Source organism: Topomyia yanbarensis, chromosome 3, assembly GCF_030247195.1.
Source record: "Topomyia yanbarensis strain Yona2022 chromosome 3, ASM3024719v1, whole genome shotgun sequence".
Classification (NCBI taxonomy): Eukaryota; Metazoa; Arthropoda; class Insecta; order Diptera; family Culicidae; genus Topomyia; species Topomyia yanbarensis.
Window position 1 is genome coordinate 371294915 of NC_080672.1, and position 20462 is coordinate 371315376.

General features: G+C 39.8%; 1 long non-coding RNA gene across 1 annotated transcript in view; it reads right to left on the reverse strand.

Moving 5' to 3' along the window:
• Positions 1–20462, reverse strand: part of LOC131691127 (uncharacterized) — a 182253-nt gene that overhangs the window by 43482 nt on the left and 118309 nt on the right. The window lies entirely within an intron of this gene.

The window sequence follows — 20462 nt, forward strand, 5'->3', positions numbered from 1 at the left end:
ATGCTGTTATCAGGTCCCGATCTGCTTACTTCTCTCCCATCGGTGTTGTATATGTATAGACAACGGCAGGTTGCTTTAATTGCGGGCATAAGGGAGATGTTCCACCAGGTGCAACTACGACCAGAGGATCGACAAGCACAGCGGTTCTTGTAGAGAGATGATCCGAAACATCCATCACAAGTCTTCGTGTTGGATGTAGCGACATTCTGTTCCACCTGCTCACCTTGCGCAGCCCAGTATGTTAAAAACAAAAATGCTGAGGAGTACGCCAAACAGTTTCCGCGAGCAGTCAACGCTATCATTAAAAACCACTATGTTGACGACTATCTGGACAGCGTGGACACCATCGACGAAGCTGTAGTGTTGGCAGAGCAGGTTAAGTTAGTCCATTCGAAAGCTGGATTCGATATACGAAATTGGTTGTCAAATTCTAGTGACGTTCTAGCACGGGTTGGGGACCACAAAGCGGAACCAATCAAGAGCTTCAGGTCGGACAAAGCCCAGGATTATGAACGTGTATTGGGAATGGTCTGGATACCAGAACACGACATCTTCGTATTCGACGGACTTTTTAAGGAAGAGATCCAGTCATTGCTCGACGGAAATGTTACTCCTACGAAACGTCAGGTGCTGCGGGTCGTCATGAGCATTTTCGATGCACTCGGATTGGTGGCACCTTTCGTAGTTCACGGAAAAATACTTTTCCAAAATATTTGGCGGTCAGGTATTTCCTGGGATGATCGCATTCCTGACGAAATACTTGCTCACTGGCAGCGCTGGACCCTACTCCTGCAACGACTTAAGGAAATATCTATTTCTCGGTGCTATTTTCCCGGCTATGATCCACGAAGCTATGACGACATCGAACTTCACACGTTTGTGGATGCCAGTGAAGATGCTTATGCTTGTGTATCCTACTTTAGAATGGTAGATCGAGGGGAAATTCGCTGTTCCCTCGTTGCTGCCAAGACGAAAGTGGCTCCTTTGAAACCATTGTCCATCCCAAAACTGGAGCTTCAAGCAGCCGTCATAGGAGCTCGAATGGCGAAGTATATTGTGGAAAATCACACCATAAAAGTTAAACGGCAGGTGATGTGGACCGATTCTAGCACGGTATTGTCTTGGCTACGGTCGGACGTGCGGAAATATTGTCAATACGGGGCGTTTAGAGTTTCGGAAGTTTTGGATCATACTTCCGTGGATAAATGGCGCTGGGTTTCATCAAAATGGAATGTCGCTGACGATGCCACGAAATGGGGAAAGGGCCCTAGAATCGATAGTAACAGTCGTTGGTTCAAAGCTCCAGAGTTCATAAACCGCCTTTCGGAATTCTGGCCAGACCAGGTTTTTCCTCCTGCTGGTACAACTGAAGAACTCCGTCCAGTACACGCTCACTGAGGAATCCGTATGCAGCAGCTATTGAATTTCGGAAGATTTTCCAAATGGGAACGATTGGTTCGTGCGGTTGCTTACGTGTACAGATTCATCAATATTCTTCAGCGTAGAGTGCATGGCAAATCATCCGAAACATCGAAGTGGTTGAGCAGGGAGGAAATACTGACAGCAGAGAGAACAATCTGGAAGCAAATACAGTTCGAGGAGTATGCCGACGAGATTCTCGTCATTAGTAGGAATCAGAAGGTACCCTTGGAGAAGCGTGAACGTTTGGATTCGAACAGTAAACTCATCAAACTTTCACCGTTCTTGGACGATCGCGGAGTTTTACGTATGGAAACTAGGATGGCAAACGCCGATCATCTACCGTACGATTTCCTATCATTCTGCCCAAAAATCGATATGGTACACACCTCATAGTCGATTGGTATCATCGACAATACAAACATCACAGCAACGAAACCGCAGTCAACGAGATGAAGCAGAGGTATCACGTATCGAGGCTACGAGTGGCTTTCAAAAGCGTTCGAAGGCTTTGCAATTGGTGTAAGGTGTATAAAGCGAAACCACAAATTCCGAGGATGGCACCGCTCCCTCTCGCAAGATCCACACCATACGTTCGAGCATTTTGTTATACTGGAGTCGACTACTTTGGTCCACTTCTCATAAAACAAGGTCGAAGTGAGGTGAAACGTTGGGTAGCGCTCTTCACCTGCTTAACAATTCGAGCAGTACATTTAGAACCTGTATCTAGTTTATCCACCGAGTCCTGGAAAAATAGTCATTTTCTCTCACGAGTTCTCCTGCTCTAAGTTTTTGTATGCCAATCCACTTTCAAAGTGAAATCGGTATTGGCAATACATGAGCATGAGTATGAGCATGATGACCGTACAATGCGTAGTTACTACTCCGAGTAGCTACCCATCCTCAATGTGCACGCCAAGAGTTCTTTACTTTGAAATGCCAATAACGGTGCCGGCTACGTCATTACAGTCATCGGGGAAGAAAAGGAATGTTAGTGTAACAAAAGTCGTGAAGACCGTGTATACCTCTCCATCTCCACGTTTGCGTTAATAGGACCGGGTAAAGAGTTATACAAATCTTAATAAACCGATCTACTCTAAGAGGTGTTATCATGTGTTTATTGTTCTGGGAAGCCGGCTGCCGAGAATTTGATAGATTTATCGTTTGTTGAATTAATTTTGAAATGCTCGTTTTGTAAAAAAAGCAACTTCAGCTCCGGACAGTCGAGAGTGATGCATATGTGTAATTGAATCAAAGGTGAATGATTTTGTTATTCCATACTTCTTCATTCCGGCGAAACACGAAATTTCAAAAACAATACAGTATGATGAAAAGAAATTACTTTTAGTGTCTGTAGACATTTTCATTCGGTGCTACGCTGAGGCGCATTTTGAACGGTATAAAATAAGCACTACCGAAATAGCTGAAACGATTAACTTTGTATGTCTAATATACAATGTGCGCGGTTTTTCACGCCAATTACTAGAATAGGATTGGAGACAATAAGAACAAAAAGAAACTAACTTGTCACCTTTTGCGTCTATAATAAAGCTATAATATTTTTATAGTTGCCATGACAAAAATACTCCATAACATACGAAAGTACTCAATACAATGAGAAAAGCTAAAATAATTGATTGATGATTGAATGGAGTTTACTAAACCAAGTAAACCAATGAGTATGACAATAAAACATTTGTTCTTCGTGCTGATATGACTGCCGCAAATTGGTAACTGCTTTTGGATTCTTCTTGCGAATTGTCAATTCTCTACCCACATACATAATTTAAAAGTCATCATTCACTCAAACAAGACCATACGTATTGCCCACGCGCATTAAATGTCCAGTGGATTAGATTTCCTATCTGCTCGAAGAAACTTTAAACAAACAAAGAAAGTTGATCAAAAAAAACCTTAAACAAACAAAGAAATTAGTTTGCTCAGTACAAAGAAATGTCAGCTCGATTGGTATCAACCGGTGGATACGTGTTCCCATCCCATCAAATCAAAGAGCATTTAAAATTAAATGCGTAAAAATATGTGCAGTTCTGAATATAATATAATAAAGACTGCTTAATTATTTGCATTAAAATAAGATCGGAAAAAATTGTTGTATAACCAAGGCGGTTTATTTTCAAAGATAGCGCTATTGATGAATCTCTTTATAAAAATAGGTGATATGGGACACGGACGAAAATAGTTGACCACTGCCCGCAATGTTTGAAATCGGTATTGTCGACACATCTATAATAAGTTGACTGCCGGGCTGCTAAAAGCCCTATTTGAACTCTTTTACTTCACACGTGGGTTCAACCTCTTTCGCTAGCCCTGGATGACTTTCGTTCGACAAACTTCATACAGAGTGATAACAAAATGTGACTGTGAAATACAGCATTTCCAATTTGTACAAACTGTCGTTCTAACTTTTACAAAAATGTAAACTAGAAGGAAGATAATCTTTCAAAAAAAAACTTCAAAAATCCATCTCCACAACACATCAATTTCCGAGAAGACCCATCATCCCGAACATAATTTTCAATCTATGACAATTAGTGTCCAAATTTAATACCCCACGGACACCGACCGCAGACAACAACATAAGCCGAATCCCCGCTCCGAATTCGTGTACATTATGGCTCTGATTTTAATTAAAATGAACTCTTTTTTTTAGTACCGTCAAGCGAAATGGGAAAGAATAAACCAAATGTTTACCCGTCCCATGCCGCCGTACCACCGTCAATCCATGAAAGTGTACAGGAAAGTGATCCCGGATAGAGCCCGGAGAGCATCTTTGTAAAATCCGGGCAACAAAGCACTCCTTGGATTATTCTGACAACGACCACCACCACCACTACCACTAGCCAGTGGAAGAACGGTTGCTTTTGGACGAGACTTCGGTTGGGCGGTTGCAGCGAAGACAGTTTCCGGGTACCGGAAACATCCATCTTCATTATCCTGGTCGCCTTTTCCGGCGGTACCCACACGCGTTGGGCTAAACCTTAGTTCGTTCGAAAGATTGAAGAGAGGGGGGGAGGGGGGTAGCGGTCTCACTATACACACCCGCCACTAATTTGTCCACTAAAGGTGCACCTTTTCTAGCTGATTGTGTCGTTTTTCTTCATCAGAAGCGAGAGCCGGGGAACACAAAATTTTTCCCGGTGATTTAATTTTACGACCAGAATCGTTCAGCTTCGCTCTGTGGGGCTCATTTGGCTTAAGATCGCACTTTTTCGACGGATGGCGCGGTCGGGCAGGAGGCAGGGGTTGTGATGTTCTCTTAAATTTAGATTAAGATGAAGTTAATTGTAAAATTTAATTTAGCGAATGGCCACAGAATGAAAATAATGAACTGTGAATAAAGGGGCGGGTTTTTCCTTGCCACATGGGAACCGCTTTCCTTCGCTAAGTCGACGGATTGTGCCGGTCGGTAGAAGGCACTGAACCGTGAATGTTGGATTAAGGATCCGAGGTGGGAAAACATTAGAAAGGCATGTTCCGGGGATTTCCGGGGCCAATCTCAGCCCGAATCCGATCTACGGAAGACGTTGCTCAGATGGCAGGCCATTTGCATGATGAGAATTAATTTGTGTATTTTTGACTGCCGCCCACGCGCTGCTGGATCGGCTAAAAATGAAAGGAATAATTTCGGGGAAGGACGGGTCTGGGGGAGGATTCGCTTTCCATTTCTTTTGCTATGCTTTTGACAGCATTCTCCGGGGAGGCTTTATAAGCTCATAAGGCCCGAATCGTGACTAGCGGTTGAAGTAGAGTATTACCGACACCTGAGAGATGGTAAAAGGTTTGGAAGCATCGAGGTCAGGAATTGTTTTTCACTTACTTCGTAAAAGGGGGTGATTTTTTGAAGTACAATGGAACGATTAGATTACCGATTTCCTGGGAGAGTATAAATATCACCGATTATTTACTTCGTACTGAAAATGTTGTAAATATTCCTCGAATTTAATTAATTTAAAATTTGGCATTGTTTTTGTTGGCTTTATTGCCGGATTGCATGACCAGCTGATGTAAGCTGGTAATTCTTTTCACGCATCAATCAAAACCTATAGTAACTCAATTAGCACGGCAAACTGATATTGTTTCGAGAAGCTTTTTAATGCATTCAACAAAAAAGCATTAATTTGATGGCTGTGGTAAGTAGCAAAAAATGGTCCCTGTTCGGAAATACAATAGCAATAATAATACCTACAATGTATGAAGTGAAACCTCAGCTCAACAGGTCCAACCACATGCGGGAAAGCATGCAATAAATTTCCCAAAACCACGAAACATGACCGCACATTTTACCACCGGCTTTTTCAACATCATCAGCATCATCATCATCATCATCATCATCATCATCAACGACAACAGGCAGCTAGTTTGTCTAGTGGCATCGAATAACTGCAACCGGGGGGCTTGGTTGGTCAGTTGAACAAAAAAATATACTAGAGCTACCGACCAACCCGTCAACTGTTGTGGATGGGGGGTTGCTATCCAAAAAGTACTAACTACTGCAGTGCTGAGCAACAGATAGTTGTTGTTTTTCACGGTGAGTGTAGTATTTGTCTATGTGTGAGAGCGGATGTCTTTTTATCTTCAAACAAAGGATATGTGAAGGAAAAAACAAGAAAATATGGTGTTACCATTTGCCATACTAAATTTCTCAAGCAACAACAAATACTTACAAAAATGACAAATGTTTCCACCTTTCTTTCTTATATGGTGGTTATTTTCTGTCCTAAGCAATATCTGATTTACGGACATCGTGAACTAAATCAGTATCACAAACTGGCAGCTATTTTATCAAATTAGCTATGGGATTTGTGTTTCAACTTCAGCTCATCAGAATCCGACACTAACTTAGTGAAAGGATTAAGGACGACTCAGACGATACATCAGCTTCCGTTAACGTCACCGTTCCGTCAGGATTAGTTACATGCAGTTAAATGGAGGCATTCACACACAACATCAACGGCACGGAACGTTTTGGCGTACGGCACGTGTGAACGGGCGCAAAAGAAACGTATTTAACTTTTCCTGACGGAACGGTGACGTTCCGTTGACGGAAGCTGATGTATCGTCTAAATCGCGCTTTAAGCAAGCGTCGGATTGACGCTAGCTCCAAAAACAGAAACACCAATTGTGTTCCTGAGCAAACCTCTAGTCGTGCGAGATAATCTGCAAGGAAAGGAGTCCAATTTGAATTAGTCTCGATTCAATATCCATGCTCGTAAATTAGTTCACAAAATCATCAACTATTATTAATGTATTCGTGAACTGGTTTATGATTTATTGTATAATAGTCACGATTTGTTTTTTTTGTGCTCGTTAAATAGTTCACTAAATCGTAAAATATTATTCATGTATTAGTGAACTGGTTCATGATGCCTAGTACAATAGTCACGACAGATCATTCGTGATTGCAAAAAAGTTAACAAAATCATGAAGTATTTATTCATAAATTCATGGACTGGTTCACGATTTTCGATATATCTTGTGTGCTTGTGATATTTATCCCTAATCATATCCCTAATCATTTTGAATGTCATGTAACATGGTCGTGAAATTTTCAGCTGAACAATTTCACAAAATTTGGAATATTAGTCGTGGAATCATTTTGGTTCCTTGCACTATTTCATGAAATGCGATATATATCCAGCTGCTAGCGACCAGTAATAGGTACGAGCAGTAGATATATGAAAATTATTTGGTTCAGGGTGATGACAGAAAACAAAAACTGCGCTGGCCACCATAATACATGAATGATTTACAACTCGTGTTTGTGATATAATTCACAAAGCAAAATACCACGAATCAGTCATACTTTCATGATCCAGTTAATATTGTCACGTTACTTCAAATAAAAAAATGGATAATGACTTAAAAATAACAAATCGTGATAAGGCGAAGTGAAATTATGAATATCGCGATAAAACTGCTGATTTAATGAACATGGGTCACATCACTCCACGTGTCTCATTCGAAACTAAGCTCAAGAATAAAATATCCCGATAACGTGCACGTAAATTACGAAAATCGTAGCGAAGATTTTGCAATCAAGAATGTAAATCGCTCTACTCCTGATTAAAATATCACGATAACGTGAATAGAAATTACGAAAAATCGTGAACAAGATCCTAAAATCATGAACATAAATAACTCTACTCATGATTTAAATATCATGATGCTATTTACAGAAACTACGATAATCCTCGACTAAGATCTTAATATTCTGAACATAAAACACGCTATTCGGACAGAAAAATTCGACAGTATACTCATGACGGTAACATTCAAATCTAACAACATGTCTATGTTCGAGGCGAACTAGTTTTTTGAAAACAGAAATAGTTTCATGAATACCAAATTTATTATTCATAATTTCAGGAATCTCATCACGGTTTTCGTAAATCGTTCAGTTCACGAAATCTTTTTCACATGAATTTATGCACGTTTCTTTTCCGCGTATGTTGTTATTCAAGTAGAAGTTCAGTAACTTTGTAACACGTGATCCTAAAAAAGTTCAGGATCAGTAGAATTAAAAAATAAGGAATTAACTGTTTCGGAAATCTTAATCTTTAAAGATAATTAGTTAAGTAATTAATTGATTTTATTAATTTATTCAATTTTCCTAGCATTTCATGGAATTATTCTCGTAGGGGAACATGGGGAGACTTGACCAGGTTTTCAGCTAAAACTGCATAAATCTCTAAAAAGGCCTTCAATCCCTCAAAAGTCATTGAGATATAATGTACAAAGTTATTGTGCGTCTTCATGATTTTATGCAGAATTTTTAATTTAATTTTCGAAAAGTTACAAAAGTTTTTCTGAGATCGTTTTTGTTTGGTCAAGTCTCCCCACTGCGGGGAGACTTGACCAAGGCGTGGGGAGACTTGACCAAGAGAATTTTGAAAAATCATAACAAAACATAATGACATATAACATACTGTAATTATTTTTTCCATATTGTCGTAAAGCAGTAAAAAAGCAGTAAAATATATAAAAGGGTTGCATTTGATAAATTTCGATTTTTTAATGCATTTCTTTTTTAGGATTAACTGTACTGCTTGCATTGTATGTTCACACATCACGAAATCAGTCCTACTATTGCTAACTTTGTTTACTAATACTAAAATATAAAGACTTATGTTTGAGGTGGGATTTTTTTATGGCGTGATTAACATTAACAGTAGATACCAAAGCATAATAAATATCAGGAATTTGGTATCTTTCTTCAGCTAATTGCCACTTGGTCAAGTCTCCCCATAAAATCTTGGTCAAGTCTCCCCAACATTAGTTATTGCGTTCAATGTCAATCAAATTCTAGTAATAACTATTCCAATGTTCCAATTTATGTAAAATCATTTCACTGCTTCACAAAGATTAAGATGGTATATTAGTACATTAATAGTAATTAGTAGTCGAGTAGATATGTCCATACAAAGTTTGATAAAAAATTACATCAATTAATGCAAATTTATTAATCAGGTAATATTTTCTGTGAGGAAAGGTTTTTTCATTCCAAACTTTTAAAATTAACTTAAGGGTTTGAAACAAGTATAAAAATATTTTTGAAAAAATTTTAAGAATCGAATAGAAGACACCATAGCCAAAAACAGAATTTTGCGCTTGGTCAAGTCTCCCCATGTTCCCCTACTCAAGAATAGAACAATTAAGCATTTTAATAACACAGATATTCTAGAGCTTTCATTTCCCAACGAGCTTAAACTAACGGAAGCCATCGTAGTTTCATCATATCACTCACAGAGTATAGATAACGTTCAAACAAATCCATTTTATATAATAACCTGAAAAAAGTGATGGAGTACGACAATGTTCAAATCGTATTGAGACGATGGTTAACTTGAGGTACGATCACCATGCGCAGATTTGCTTGAGTGTATTCGCCATTGCAAACATTTAAAATTTTTGATGCAAAAAAATCTTCTTTTTCGGCAACGTGTGAATCAGCCTTTAGTTGACATTAGAAAGAACTCGAACTGAGTCTAAATATAGATCATTTTGTTTTGGAAAAACCATTGTCATATTAAACTTGCAAAATTATGATAATTGTAAAAGACTTTTTGGTGGTAGCCAAAGAGGAAAACAGATCGAAATGGTAAGTTGAGCGAAATCAATTATGGGAAAAAAATTCCCCAGAGGCAGAATTCGCACCTGCAACCCTTGGGACTCCAGCCCAAACGCACAAACCCTTATGCTATCCCTGGGATATGATGACGTCCCAGAAAGAACACATGATTATCGCATTGGTTACAGTGATTGTACCCTGCCTCTAAAGCGAGCTGCCACTCAACACATTTGATCTATTTAATTTCCTCCACTAGATACCAATGCCCGGGTTTTTATTATCGTCAGGTGTCTAATCTAAGCTCATTACCCATCGTACTTGGGAGGTGACAGAGCTAATAAAGACTGGCCATGAGAACCGAGCATGGTAAAGAGGGACAAGTCTGTCTTTGCCGTAAGACATGTTGGTAGGCTCGAGCAGTTCGTAGTAATGGTGCCCAAGCGCGACCCCAGCCAGCAGAAGACAAAAGATTAGCCCGCAAGATTTTTTTAAATTTTTAGTTTTGCGATCTGTATATTTCACATCCTTGCTCTCACTTGATTACTAGGGCTCCAAATTTTCAAAACTTTCTATACTCAGTAGTCTCTAGCTAATTTGAAACTTGTGAATTGTGCTGTTCGCGCATGCTTTATTTCCTACCACACAACTCGAGATATTTGTGCTGTCACAGTCAATTTGACTGTTGATAACATTAACAGAAAAAAGTCTATTGTTTGGCATGTTTTCCTTATAATAAATCTGCTGATGATTTCAAAAAGGTTGTATCATACTGTGTTAGACTTGGGTTGCCACTCATGATCGGCAGTGCCCACCACATAATTGCGGCAGCTCAGATAGCTATTTGAGAGGCACCGAATTGATGCAATGCTGAAGTAGTACAAATCTGCTTATACTTATCCCATTCATGCCCATGTTGTTGTCCGTTTTTAAACAGCCAAAACTTTTAATTGAGGCGAGATTTGCTCACAAAAACAAGTAAGGCTCATTAATGTGATTATTGCCTTTAATTTGAGTATTAACAGTTACAAGGATCAGCTCTAGAACTGAAGTTATTGCAATCAGTCTGATTGAATTCCGATGGAGCAGTGCTGCCAGGGACAGTTTGCCTTGACGACGGAAAATGATTTTTTACGGCTACGTTTTCCAAGTAATTGCACTATTGTAATTATTCTAGGAGAATTGTATTGAGCATTAGAAGGTAAAAATTGACCAGCATCCAGCACTGCCATGGAAGCGCTTATCTTTATGAAAATATGCTTTTTCGTGTTTCTTGACCCCACCGTTTTCAAGGAAAAATAGTTTTAAAACCCTACATGCACTAGAAAAAAGTCGGGCATGAAAGGGTTAATGCAGGAAATCACTGCATTTGCACCAGTTGCCAGAGAAGAGGTATTAGATGTAGCTCTCTGCTCTGACGGTATTATGGATGAGTTGGCAAATTGGCTCGTATCCAACGAGCTAGAACCGTCGTTATTTGCTCATAAGTGCATCGTCTGTGGTCATTTAAATGTCTAGATGTAACACTCTCTTGCGGTTTTGCTGTGTAATAGTTCAATTTCGAATGAATGGTAGTACAAAATTGGATTTAAATTTGTGAATTTTGCAAGAATAAAAATTCCCACTCGTCTTGACCAAAATGTCGATACGTGCAGATTATTTCCACTCTTGATTTTCGGTAAATCGAAAATTGAGTTACTTCTCACAACACGCTGCTGGAGAGTGTCAGCACTACCGAATCACCCGGACACGAATTGACCACTCACCAGATCTTCTATCCTGTTGGATAATGGGGTGGCTTGTGAAATTATTACGAAACTAGTGCAGTTCTGCGTATATTTTGTTTCACAGCTTCTAATAGTTTTGACTAGCACGTGCGTGTTTCGAGCCACTAAAACGAAAATCTGTCATTTCCGCTGGGCGTCTGTAGCGCCATCTGAATATGCCTGGCAGATTCATTGCTTTGGTTGATCGATGATAGAAAAGATATTTCTCGAATAGTCATCAATTAATTGATAAGGCACTAGTCGTTGGTGAGATCGTTTTATATTTTATTTATTAAAATGTTTTGCTTAAACTGAATACCAACCAGAATCAAGAAGAGGTATTTTTCATTCCGGGAGTGTGAATATATTGCACGTATCGAATGTGACGTGAATGTATTCGTGCGGGGCTTATCATACATGAAGGTGAACTCAGAATGTACGTTCAAGACCAGGCATTCTTGAAATGAGTCGTTGGATGTACTAAACTAAAGGCAAACATGTTTAGCCCTTTCATCTCCAGGGCTAAACATGTTTGCTTCTTTAGATAAAAAAATACGAATGTGAATAAATAGGTGCAGTCAAGTCTCTTCCAAGCATTGCCGGTTAGTGGAGAGTGGATTGTACACACACACATGTTCATAACCAATCAACTGCTGGATTTTCACAATCGAAATACTAATTGTTCTGAGGACTGGCTCAGTAGTGCTTTAATCTAGTACCCTAGTTAAATCATTGTTCACTGATAAAATCAATTAACTGAGAGAATCGTACATATTGTTATGCTCAGATCAAACTTTTTTTTATTTTGATATTAAAAGTTTTAACCTTAGGGTCATTCGCCTCTTTTCGGGTTAGAGAAATCTCTTTATGGAAAAATCTCTAACCCTATGTGCGGGGTTGGGAATCGTACCCAGGTGAGCTGCGTACAAGCACTGAGAACTGACATTCAAGTAAAGTTTTCAACTTGTGTAAGAAATAAAACCGTCGCTTTCAAATGACAACAGCAAGTAGCAACTTGCCACTGGCCGGCGCTTCGATCGACCAGCAATCGCTATACGGGACTTGTGTGCAAACTTGGATGCAATAGTGACTCTCACGCGTGCGAACCTGTATGCGATGGTGATTTTCAACGTATTTTTATTTAATTGTTTAAACAGGTTTTTTGGGAAAGTTTGTTCTAGCTTATATGTCTGTTCCCTAGTAACAATTGAGGTTTCATGGCACTCTTGGAGCCCCTCTTAAAACTTAGAATGCACTTGTAGTGTGCTATAAAACCATAATTGTTGCTTAGGTTCTCTGTGGTACAAGGCAGATCAAAATTATATTAAAAGTATTTCTCGTCTACCATTTAATCAAACATGTACAACACGACAAAGATCAGGCATATCATTACAATCTTACGTTTGGCCAAAACGGAATTGATGTCGTGTTGGACAAGATTAGATATTACCTACCATTTCTGGTAGAGTTAATTCGACCGATCAATCCAGAATCCTACAAAATATTGCTTTGATCGCCACTGAAGAATTGAAATTGAGATTGCTGGCTAAAACCCTTCTGTTTGAACCAGCTTCGATATAAGATCAAAGACATTAACAGGCGATTTTTAAGTATACACATGAATATTTTTAAACGATGCCAAACTTCCTTCTTTGCGGATACTAGTAATCAATTCATCTGATATTTTTTGTCCATAATCTACCTAGTGAGCTCAGATTTGAAAAAGATCGATTTGACAGAAAATGAAAACTGTCGTGAACCCCGAAATACACTATAGAGCCACAAAACGTGTTGGTGTTAGAATTCACAGAACAAGATACCGCGAATCATTTACACATATCGCGACTAAGATCCGGAAATCATGAACAAAAATGGTTCTATTCGAGACTATAACATCACGATAACGTGAATAGAAATTACAAAAGTCGTGACTAAAATATTTGTGTCGCTAGAGCTTTGATTTTCGCTGTTACATGTTTGGTGCTTTCGAGTAACTCTGTTAAAGCCGTCTTCTTTCTTGTTTATTTCTTTCATAGGAATGTTAGCCATTACCTTGGGGATACCGGGGAATATTGTTTATCCGGCTGTCTGTGGTGTATCAGCAGCTGTCGAAGGCTGGCTGATGGTGTTGTTTGTAGTGGACTAATTTTATTTAGTTATTTTGGTACATGGCTTGCCGTAGTGTGCCATCCGGTTACAGAACTGGTACTTAGGCGTCTGACCAGTGTAATTGCTGAGGGTATTTTTGTATATAATTAACACCTTGAGATGATCTGCCCTCGAAAGCCAAGTAAGACTGAATAGGATGGTAGAAGCGGCATTCGCACACCGTTGAGAATGCCAGGGAAATAGATTTCCGTTTGAGATGGATACCACTTCTCCATACTTCGGCATGAATTTTTAATATCATCTGTACTAGTACAAGGTGCCAAATCATGTAGGCGAATTTCCGTTAGATCAAGCCCATATACACGGGGATCTGGGTTTTGGCGTTTTCATATTTGACGTCGTGTTGCATGGTGTTCTTCCCTACGAAACTTTCTGCCTCGGCTAAGGAGTAGAACGTTATTAGTACTACTTGTCTCGTATGATGTAGCTGTATGTGTGAAACTTCTGTAAGAACAAGATCCATTTTCACTTTAACCTACTGTTACACCTCGCGTACTGTAGGTCTAGGACGGGTTTGTGAAAATAAATTGTGTTCTCCCGTAATGGGCAAAAATTATTTTGTGGCTTACTCATTTCACTTGCAGTTGGGGGCAAAGGAACTTTTCTGTGTTTATATGTTACACGTACACGTTAGAGCGGCGTGGCGCGGGTAGTATTTCTTCACCAACCGTTATATTCATTTCCAATGATTGGAAACTTGTAAAAAATACCCAAATACCGCTCATTTTATGTAAGTATCTATTCAGGACACAGTATATCAAGGTGGCAATTGTAAAAAAGCCGAAATTGCAGCATGGAAAAAGTAACTCTCGAATTTTATAACCAGACAACTCAAAAAAGTCTCTATGCAAAATTTCAACTCAATCAGGCATGATCAAGGACTCGCACTTAACGATTTCACTCGTAAAAAAGCACCAAAGAATATTCAAAAATCTAATTAGTAGTTTTGATACAATGGAGAAATTACACCGACGATGATCTCTCCGTTGGAGTGACTGACATCTACAGGGCTCACGAAAATGGGCATCGGTATCGGGAGAAATACCGCAGCCGAGGAACTCTCAGCACTAGCAAGCAGAAACATAGGGACAAGTAGAGCCAAGAAGGGTAAGAAACCCCACGAATGTGCTAATAATTCAATTTTTGGTCTTTTGACTTAACTGCCAATACATTATTTAGGACTGGTGGTATCCAACGGGGAAAAATGATCGGAAATGGTGAGTGAATCTGAGCAATCATGTGAAAAAAATTTCCCCCGGAGGCGAGATTCGAACTCGCAACCTTTGAGACTCCGGCCCAATGCACTAACTCTTATGCTATCCCTGGGTATGGTGACATCCCAGAAAGAACATATGATTATCCCACTGGCGACGGTGATCGTACCCTACCTGCAAAGCGAGAATCACACACAACCCCATCCCATGATCTATTTAATTTCCCCGCTAGATACCAAGGCCCGGGTTTTTATTATCGTCTGATGTCTAATTTTTAGTTCATTACCCATCGTACTCCGGTGGGTGGGTGGCATGTCACCATACCCAGGGATAGCATAAGGGTTAGTGCATTGGGCCGGAGTCTCAAAGGTTGCGAGTTCGAATCTCGCCTCTGGGGGGAATTTTTTTTACATGATTACTCAGCTTCACTCACCACCACGAATGTGGTTGCAAAGAGATGTGCATCATTATGGTCGACACCTTCGTTTCGGTTTGTGTCTCAACAGACGACAATATTTTCAGCAGATCTGAGCAGGTCAAATTTATCGCAAAGGTTGGACAGTAGAAATGGAAAAAACATGAACGATTAACATAAACCAAAAAGAGCATGAGCACAATCCCAACTGACGTAGTACCTAGCAGTTGTCTCGGATGGGTGAGGATTGCGAGATACAAGAGGTTTAGGTTTACTCGGTAGGCTTGACTACTACAAACCAATCCAACACTACCACGAGCCAGCAGGTAGCGATGTCTGTCGAAGATTCCGTTTTCATAACAGGCATTTACTCAATTTGTTGACCTAAGTTGGTTAGTTCACAAGACTCGGCCCACCAGTTCTCGGCAAAATTCTTCAAAGTTTGAGGGTTTCTATACCTTTCTTTTATAAGAAACATAAAACAAATCAAAACCCTCCCCTTGAGAAATTTCTGCGCAGGGGCCTGGTGAGCTGAATACTCTTTATTCAAAACAGATCTAAATGAAGCAACAAACAGAACGGCAGCACGTTTCTGTTTCAAAGTTCGAAGCAAAACTGTTTGGAATAATAAATCAAAACGTTCTACTGGAGATGTGATCTTTTCCGTTCTAATTCCACTTTGAAACTCCCACATGAAATCCCACACTGCTGAATATGCCCAAAGGAATTTGATCTGAAGAAAAACTAATGCTTGCAAACCTGTGATAAAAACAAAAACCATTCATCGTCTCTGCTCTAACATAACTCAATCTCCTCACCCACCATAATCTTCAACTAACCCCCCCCCCCCCTTTAAGGAAGGAAAAACCCAGCAGAGTCCGCCCGTGTTTTAGAAATACCTACCGAATCATGCCTTAATGATAAAAACGCATCACGTGTATTCAAAATATGAAACGTGTGTGCCAATAGGGTCATTACCCTAGGTACCTACAAACCCGCCAAAACATTTTGACATGAGAATTACATAACATAAAAATAAATTATTTTTTCCCAACGCTAACTAACAAGCAGCACACACGTCGCACTCTGCAGTGATCTAAACTCAATCCAAACCCACTCTACTAACTTAATTTTCCAAATTATCGAGTGTACACGACTCGATCCTTTCCATAGCATTACTATACTCGTTTGTTTCAAATCGCGCGCGTGATAAGCTTTGAACACAGTAAAGAAACGGGTGCGAATTCGAACATGGTTAACGGTGTTTTACCACACTCATTGTACCATCTGGACGTTATAGCCATGATGTTTCTCGTGTGGCAGGCGAGCGACGAATGATACAAACGGACAGGTGGGACTTCTATTTATAACTTCGCGTATTTGAGTGAGGTTCTCAGAGGCCACATGCCCCCCTCTTTACCATGCTCGGTTCTTATGGTCAGTTTTTATTAGCTCTGTCACCTCCCAAGTAAAAAAATGAGCTAAGATTAGACACCAGACGATAATAAGAACCTGGGCATTGGTATCTAGTGGGGAAATTAAATAGATCAAATGTGTTGATCAAAATGACCGCTTGCTTTAGAGGCAGGGTACGATCATTGTAGCCAATGCGAGATTCGTGGGTTCTTTCTGGGTCGTCATCATATCCCAGGGATAGCATAAAAGTTTTGGGAATTTGGGCTGGAGTCCCAAGGGTTGCAGGTTCAAATTCTGCCTCTGGGGATTTCTTTCCCATAATTTGATGGCTCTGGCTAACCAACAAGCGATTTGCATTTGACGGGCAACTGCTGCTACGGCGCGGCGTGAAAAAGCAAACTGATTAATTTTTATATGTTGCACGTGTGTCACAATTTATTTGACGACAAAGAGGCCGTGCTAACAACGTTAGATCGTTCGCTCGAGTAGTGCGAACCAACTATGGTGCAGATAATTACTATTTTTACAAAATCCGTTATTTGCACTAATTGTACATTCTACGGAATTAGTTAAAATTTTGAAACGAATCGCTTGTTTTGAAACGTTAGAAGTAGAGAAGGGCGAGTGAATTGTGAATCGATCAAAAGAATCGACTCTTGAAAACGAGTGAGTGAGCCATGATTCTTTTTCAAAAGTTGTGATTCTTCAAAAAAAATCTGCTGTTGAGCGACTTAGCGGAATGTATAATTAAAACATTTAGAACGGAATAATTGTTGTAAAAGTTGCCCAATTCGGAGTGCATTTAACGAAGCCAGAATTCAGTTTCAACGCCTCCTTCATTCACTTCTGAGCTTACTAAAGTTTCACACAGAAGCGAATGCTTTCAGTTCACAAGAAATATAAATTAATTCAGGGGACGGGCATAGCGTAGTTGGTAAATCGATTGCTTTGTATGCAGCTTACCTGGGTTCGAATCACAACCCCGCACATAGGGTTAGAGGTTTTTCTTAAGAGATTTTTCTAACCCGAAGAGGCGAATGACCTTAAGGTTGAAACCTCTAATCGAAACACACCAAAAATTAATTCGCAAACAAAAGCATTTATTTGTTATATGTGAAGGCAGAATGTGATATCTTTTAAATTTTGGAGCATAAGTGAACTGCGTAATCTCGTCTAATGCATTTTTGCTCGATAATCCCGCTGAGATCCAACACAGTAACACAATTCAGTTTGAAACTGAAATTGAATTTGAACCGAAAATAACTGTATGCATGTACTGCACTGAAATAATGAAGAACGATGAGCCTAAAAATATGCTAAAAAATATACTAGAAAGAGTTAGCTGTGGACATGAGTCACATAAAAATAAATTAGCGCAATGAACTGAAAAATTTTGAAATAGGTTTGAGGTTTGGGTTTGAGACTAAAATTAAGAGCATTTTAGGAAAAATAAAGGACGCTTCCCAAACTCTTCAAAATTAAGGACAAGTCCTTTAAAATAAAGACAATTGGTAATAGTTAATTTTATATTTTACTTATTGTACAATGAACATGTCAAAATCGAAATTTTGGACCCACCCCTAATTTTTTTTCTGGATCCGCCCCTGACTCAAACTTCCTATTTAGAATCATACACATTGAATTCGATCGAGCCTCATCTGATCTTCTTCGGATCAAAGATAATTCGCTAAGTACTCTAAAGCTTTCGAAAAAATATTCAGCCGTGACAGATATCTCGAAAGTTTGCCCAGATGAGCTCAGATTTGTGATATGCTGTCGAAACCAAGCAAATTGCAATATTGACGATAAGCCTTTTATGACGGACTACCACGTCTTCATGCCCGCTCACAAAGTTGAGATCGACGGTGCAGTTACCGATTCGAGTTTGTCATGCGAGGATCTATTGAAGTACGGTGTCAGGTAATCTTTGGTAGGAGAATCCATATAAGCCTGCTCCGCGCACAAACAGCGTCAGAGACATCTGAATCATTCCCCTAAAAACGCTTTTGGTACTCTTTTACAGACATATTAAAAAGAGCTACGCCACTCACGACGACAAATCATTATTCTCTCATGGCCGGAAAACATAAATCATTTGTAAATGTAAACTCTACTGAAGCCTCTACCTCCCGGGAGGCACGAAAAAGAAAATTGATTCGCACATTGGAAGCTCTATGTTCACCATTTGTATTAATACTTGCTTAGGGATCTTTGAATTATTAACTCTTTCATGCCCAACTTTTTCTAGTGCATGTAGGGTTTCAAAACTATTTTTCCTTGAAAACGGCGGGGTTAAGAAACTCGAAAAAACTTTTTTCATAAAGGTAGGTGATTCTCTTGCAGTGCTAGAAGCTGTTCAATTTTCACCTTTCAATGCCCACTACAGTTCTCCTAGAATATTCAGAATAGTACGATTGCTTGGAAAACGTAGCCAAAAATAGTCTAAATTGATATGTTTTATCAGTTTTTACTAATATTGCATCATAACGAAGTTACATGAAAAATTCATTTTCCGTCGTCAACGTAAAATGTCCCTGGCAGCACTGCTCCATCGGAATTCAATCAGACTAATTGCAATAACTTCAGTTCTAGAGCTGATCCTTGTAACTGTTATAACTCAAATGAAAGCCAATAGTCTTACTTGTTTTTGTGAGGAAATCTTGCCTCAATCAAAAGTTATAGCTGTTTAAAAACGTTGTTGTCCACAAACAACATGGGCATGAATGGGTTAAAATAAGGAATCGAAACATTGTATCTAAGGTTTGAGTTTTCAGAGCTCCATTGTCAAAAATCACAAAAAATGTTAAGCAATAATCCTGGAATTTGGGAAACGAATATTTAGTTAATAAAAGATTCGATCAACAATGAAGATAGAGGAGCAGTATTGCACGTTGGGACCCGTAACGGCCCATCAATCCATATCATCCGTATTTTCAACCAGCGAACCCATAAAGTTATAAAATATCAAACTGTGTCCCTTGTTAAACCGGACTATTCTCCGAATGTTGACTAACAACTCTGGAACCTGTCCAACTTTCCAACAGCCGTTCGTACTCAAGTAAGCTGAACTGCCATGACCAGTGGAAGAGTAAACTCAAAATGCTCCAGTCTAACAATGCTCCTACACGGCAGCAGGATGAATTATTATCACATCCGCCAGCGTGGTATCGCGAATGACACACACACACACAAAAGGCTCCTCCACGTTTACCGACAACGCGGGAAACCCTTTCATCCCGAAAATACACACCTTATTGAATACTCGTACGCAGCCGTTTTCTGTCGGATTGAAGGGGCTTGAATTGAAGCGAGCCAAGCTGTCAGACCGCCATAGGATGACTGGGTTTGGCATTAACCACAGCTTTGCGGTAGCTTATTGCGTGCGTGTGTGGGCACCTGGGTGTCTCTCGGTGTATCGGCATGCCTAGGCATACCTATGTGCCGTCCCGTGAATGGACAGGAGTCACCACCACCTTAACTAAATAGTCATTTCACTTCACTCCATGGTTGGTCGTCCGAAACCGACAACATGCCGCTTCCCTCTGGGAAGCATGCTAAATTCCTGACTATGTTACGGCACGGATATTAGGTCACATCGAGTTGTTATAACCTGCGGATGTCCGAGCGTGTGTAGGCCTCCTGTTAGTTAGCCCAGTGGAACGGACTACTTTCCGTCCGCTTGGTTCCAGCTTCACGATACACTGCAGCCGGCTAATGGCAGGAAGTGCTCTGTTTGATTTTCCTATAAATGGTCGGAGGCTCGGTTGCGATGTGTGTGTGGTGATGGTGGTGTTTTGTGAGCTCTGTGTGTGTGCGTTTGTGTGTAAAGTTGTTTTCCAATCTAATTATAATGCTTTGGTCAACGACGGTAATTTGATGGTCTGCCCTTAAGCGATGGTGGTGTTGTATCGCTGCTATATGTATAGTAACTGTTGAAGCCTGCGGCTATAGGCACGAATTTTCATCGGCCGTCGGCA